This window comes from Nematolebias whitei, chromosome 6 (assembly GCF_014905685.2).
Source record: "Nematolebias whitei isolate Nwh7 chromosome 6, NemWhi1, whole genome shotgun sequence".
In the NCBI taxonomy this organism is placed as follows: Eukaryota; Metazoa; Chordata; class Actinopteri; order Cyprinodontiformes; family Rivulidae; genus Nematolebias; species Nematolebias whitei.
In genome coordinates, this window is record NC_056503.1 from 929,728 (window position 1) to 935,712 (window position 5,985).

Sequence of the window (5,985 nt, forward strand, 5' to 3'; positions counted from 1 at the left end):
ACAAATAGGATGGCTAAAAGGAAAAAGGTAACAAAACCAAAAAAACAGCTAGATTCCAAGACAAATGTATAAAACTAAAAACAGGAACATGTCAGCATTGGACCCTGCCAGGAGTCCAACAGATTCTTAAAGCCACTTAGAGAGGTCAAGGTCGAGAGCTTCAAATCTTTTTGTAAGATATTCCAGGAAACAGGAGCGGAGTAGGAGAAGGCCCTTTTGCCTAGTTCAGTCCTCACTGAGGGAACACTGCAGGTAATAATGTCCTGAGAGCGCACTCCGTAGCTGCACTCACGCAGAGACATGTAGGAGGAGATGTATGAAGGCAACAGACCAAGAAGTGATTTAAAGATGAAAATGTACCAGTGGGAGAGTCTGCGTGAAGTTAATGATGTCCAGTTAACCAGTGAATACAGGGTGCAGTGGTGGGTACGATAATCACAGCCAGTTATGAATCTTAGTGCACCATGATAGACAGCATCCAACATCTGCAGGGTTCTTGTAGGAGCGTTCATGTAAATAATATCACCAAAATCAATTGAGGGAAGGAAAGTCACAGATACAAGGCGTTTTCTAGCATTCAGGGTTAGACTAATTTTACTAACCAGGCTAATTTTCCAAGAAAGGCAAGGCTGGCAGAGAAATAGCTTTGTTTCCAGCCACGAGAGCTCCTTCATAAAGGGCATTTAGCACTGGTGGCAACATTGTTCTATTTCGTATAGGCTTTGCCCTTTAAGGCTATTGCTAGTTGGTTTATCCCTTCGTGCGCAGCGCAGCACTAAAAACTTTAGTCCACGCCCACCTGCTGTGTGGGCCTCATCCCCGGTCCGTATAAATTATGGTGATACCGGGTAATCGGCTCACATTTTTTCTACAGCCAGCTAGCTAGCACTGTCAGAAGAACAAAGGAGGAAAAGATGTCCAGCTTTGACAGGCACAACTTTTGCTAAAGAAGCCTAGGTCTCCGCCACGCCAACCTCCTACCGTCCCGGTGAGCTCTTCCTTAAGAAGAACCTTAAGATGATTCAGCGCTAAAGACCGAAGGGTGTGGGCTGGAGAATAAGGAATAGGTAAGTGCCGAGGAGTGTTTTTCTGCGGCGGGCCGCTACCTGCTGGATAACACCATCGCCTTTTCTAACGTTTTATCCTCGCGGTGTATTGGATGAATCCCTCGAAAAAGGCGATGTTAGCAGCAGCTCCGCTGAGTGTTTGTCCGTGGAGGGCCGCTACCCACTGGACGACGCCATCACCTTTCCTAACGTTTCTTTCCTCGCAGTGAATCGGCTGATTCCCTCGAAAAAGGCAATGTTAGCAGCAGCTCCGCTGAGTGTTTATTTCCGTAGAGTGCCGCTACTCGCTGGACGACACCACCGCCTTTTCTAACGTGTTTTCCTCGCGGTGAATCGGATGATTCCCTCGAAAAAGGCGTTGTTGGCAGCAGCTCTGCTGAGTGTTTTTTTCCGTGGCGGGACGCTACGCGTGAGAGTACGCCACCCCCTTTCTTTGACGCAGAGTCACGCAATGAATCGAATGATTCCTCCATGAAAGGCGATGCTGGAAAAAACCTCGCTGCCCCTTCCCTCCTGGAGAGCGTAGTGATGGAAGAAGAGTGGTCGAATGGATGCTCAGCCACCTCGGGATCTTCCCACATTGGCGACCACACTGCTTCCAGCCGTCGGCGCCCTCCTCTCGGAGCTGCCCGGCATAATTGTCAGGTCTCTAATTCATCAGGTCTCTCTTGTAAATGAGTCCTCGAGGCTCAATGGGATTTACCTTTCTAAATAAAGGTTCAATGAAAAAAAAAAATCCAGGAGGCTGCTAACACAAAGGGACTTTCCGTCCCTTGCCTCCCTGCGCCCTGATCGGATGATCTGGCGGGGAAGGTTTGGCTCCGTCCTGGCTTGTCACCCTGATCCCATCTGGCCTTGCTGTCCAGCTGTGACGTCACATTGGGCGGGGCCAGACCTCAAAAGTTTGACATCTTGCCATGAAAAACGAAACGCTAATAGCTCATACACAAAAACTGTCTGAGACATCAAACCTTCAATGACTGATCCACATCCGGTCCCCTGCAAGACTGAATGGTCAAATCATGACATTACTTAAGACACGCCCCTTGACAACAGGAAGTGTAAAGTTTTATGTTGAACGGTCCCTATCTGACCCCTGTGATCTAATCAGCATGATAGTGTGTCCAGTCACCGAAGACATGTTGGTGTAACTTGCTTTCCAACACTGACAGTTTTGGGTGGAGCATGTGGGCGGCGCAGCGTGGCGAAGTAAGACGTAACACCGTCGCCATACGTTGGGCTCTAAATTCCACAGATTTGAGCAGTGGTTAACCTAAATCACTATGATCAATCATTATCCACCCCTTGAACAGACAGCCATGATAAATGGCCAGTAGCCTCCACAGCGCCCCCTAGAATATTTTAAAACCTCAGCCCAAAGCCATTTTTGGACCGATAATTCTGAAACTCGGTGTGCTTATATATCTTATTATGACCTATGAAAAAGTCTCTTGGAGCCATGGTCCAAACTCAACAGGAAGTCAGCCATTTCAGGTCAAAGGATCATTTTGGGGCGTTTCTAATTGCAAATTTTAACAAACTCCTCCTAGGGATTTTGAAGGATTGCCTTCAAACTTGGTTGATATGCCCTTAAGACATTGGAGAGTAAAAGTTATCTAAAGCTTGAGTTTTCGTTTATATTAAAGGGGCGTGGCCAGGCCTCAAAGTCGCGCTTCATGCCATTAATTTCCAAAAGCTATGACTTTCACATTGAAAGACCAAAATGTACCAAACTTAGCATGAGTAATCCCTGTTGGATGCCTGACGATCCTCTGTGGTCATATTCTGATGTCTTCAAAGCCACGCCCCCTCAGAACAGCAAGTCTCTTTTTTACTTGGAATGCTCCCTCTTTGACACCCTTGAACTAATCAGGATGATCCTGTGTTACAATACATATAACAAGTTCATATGACTTGATTTAAATTACATAAAGTTTTAGCTGGAGGATGTGGGCGTGGCGGCGTGGTGAATTAAGAAGTGACGCCATTACAATACTTTTGGCTCTAAATTGCACAGATTTGAGACGAGGTGTACCAAAATCACTATGATCGATCATTATCCACCCGTTGAACAGGTATCCATGATAAGTGGCCAATAGCCTCCACAGCGCCCCCTACATTATTCCTACAGTTATATCTCAGTGATACATCATACGATCTGAACCAGATTTATTGTGCGTCATCTGTGAGCATTTCTAGACACATTGGTATTGTTGTTTAACATTTGACTCAAGTACGCCCCCTAGATTATTCCAAAAGTTATATCCAGGAGACACATCATCCGATCTACACCAGATTTTTTGCTGCGAGGGCCTTCAATGCTGCTTGCAGCTTTAATTTAGAAATAATTTTTTTTAAAGGATAACGGGGCGCTGGTGAGCAGGGTATGGTGAAGAACGTGTTTTCAGAGCTCCTGCAAAATCCCGACAATTACATTAAAAAACCAGCATTAATCAAATTGAAACCAGGCTAAAAACCGAGGAGAATAACTCAAGGACATAAACAACTGGACATCTTGCACAAAAACAACTGGAATGGCCGACAAACTCCAAAAGTATAAGTACGGAGGAGATGCTAATACTACCAGGCCAGCTAAGAGACATCGTACAGCAGGCGACATGGATTCACCTTCGCCCACTAAAACCGAAGCTTTAAGCGTGAGTAAGGAAGAGATGAAAGCAGACATTTAATCCTTACTGAGAGAAGAAATCACAAAAGCAATCAAAGAGACGAAATCAAAGCTGCACAAGCAGAAGATTTTCATGCTCTCAGATCTGAGCTGCAAGGGCTCCGCTCTGAAACTGCTAACAATGCTAATGCTATCCAAGCTGAAGTTGACACCATAAAAGCGGACATTTCAGACGTAAAGGACGGTCTATCATCGTGGTCAGACGAGGTTGCCTCACTACAGTCTACAGTAACAAGCCTACAAAAACAAATGTCAGCGCTCAAAGACAAATGTGAGGACATGGAGGGGAGAATGAGAAGGTCCAATATCCGCATCGCAGGCATTGAAGAGCGCCCCGGCTCTAGCTCACCACAAGCAGTTGCAAAAATCTTTAGAGATGTCCTGCAGATGGACCGAGACAAAAAGGTGGACCACTCACACCGCACACTCATTGCGAGAAGACCGGGGGACAGGGACACACCACGAGTCATCGTTGCTAAACTAACCAAGGACGGCGACATGGTGGAGATCCTGAGGAGGGCCCGCGACAGAGGCCCGCTGACTTACAACAGCTCACCGGGTCGCTTTCTTTCTCGTCTAAACAGCCAGCGTGGCCAAAGAAAGAGCCACATTCACGGAGGTACGAAAGGTGCTACAGAGCTGCAAGGGGGTCCGCTACAGCCTCCTTTACCAAGCCAGACTGCAAATCACATATCAGAACGAAGAAAAATAGTTCCTCGACTCCAACAAGGCCATAGAATATGTCTAGAAGACTATTGCTCCATCAGAGATAGACAAATAAGGTACTGACTGTTAACATTAAGACAATAGAAATTATCTTCACTGTTACAGTTTATTATCACACAGCTATTTTTGTAAGTTTTATATAAAGATAAACAACAGAAGTGTCCTCACTGATATGGTGCACTATCACACAGCTCCTTTTGTAAGTTTTGTGTGAGGATGATTGTAAGTTAGGTGAAGATAAATCTGGAACCTGGAACAATATAATCACATATATACGCTGTTATATTTTAGATTTTTTACTTTTCATTTAATTGCAGGAGCCTGAACAGGCCATATTATTTTTTGTTTTTGTTTTGCTACACATATCTTAGCCCACTTGCTGCACAGAGAACTCCATCTTGGCTGTGCACTTCAGCTTCTTATCTTAGCAGCTAGGGACCATGTAATGTAAAAGGGCTCCACAACACAGTCAAAAGGAAAAAAATATTGAACCAACTAAGACAAACTAACTGCCACATAGCATTTCTGCAAGAAACCCACTTATCTGACACAGAGCATGAAAAATAAAAAAAATCTTGGGCAGAGAAGGCTTTTTACTCATCCCATCATTCAGGGGAAAAAGAAGGGTGTGGCCATACTTGTGCATAGACAAATAAATTTTACACAAACATCACTACATAGAAACACAGAAGATATGTATTAGTTAATGGAACAATTGACGGTATAGAAGTGTCACTTATAAATGTATATGCACCCAACACGGATGCACCTGAATTCATTGTCACTGTTTAATGCAACATTAAAGCACAGTACCGGGTTACTACTGTTGAGTGGGGATTTTAATTGTGTCCTGTCTCAGATGATGGACCTGCTCCAAAAACCCCACTCTTTAGAATTAGTAAGATGCTTAAATTTCAGACTATAGAGACAGGTCTCGTAGATATAAGGAGAAGTAGGTTTCCCAGAACTAAATATTTTACTTTCTACTCAAGCAGTCATGCATCCTACTCTAGGATCGACTATTTCTTTACCCCAAAGGCAGAGCTACATAGAATAGTAGACGTAGAGATATTACCTATTACTATCTCTGACCATGCACCTGTTTTATTAAAATGGGACATAGGACACTGACCATCAACTAAACAATGGAGACTTAATACAGCCCTGCTCAATGACCAAGCATTTATCGCATTTGTTACAGAAGAGCTAAATATATATCTGGAAATTAATGTACCTACAGAAACCACACCTCTGATAATATGGGACTGTGCTAAAGCTTTTCTCCGGGGCCGCATTATTTCTTTCACATTGGCGAAGAAAAAAGAGAGGACTGCTAAACAACGAGACCTGGAAGACCAAATTAAAGAATTACAATTTAAACATAAACAAAGCGCTTCTGCCAGTATCATGAAGGACCTAAGTGCAGCCCGCAGACAACTAAACAGCCTCTTATCAGTGTTTCATTCCGTTCTGCCCCACCGTGGACTATACAGAATGGACGGT

At 44.3% G+C, this 5,985-nt stretch overlaps 1 protein-coding gene across 1 annotated transcript in view; it reads right to left on the minus strand.

Annotated features, from left to right (window-relative positions):
- The window catches only part of akap1b (A kinase (PRKA) anchor protein 1b), a gene marked incomplete at its 5' end in the record, with an annotated part of 106,718 nt that overhangs the window by 47,086 nt on the left and 53,647 nt on the right, over positions 1-5,985 (minus strand).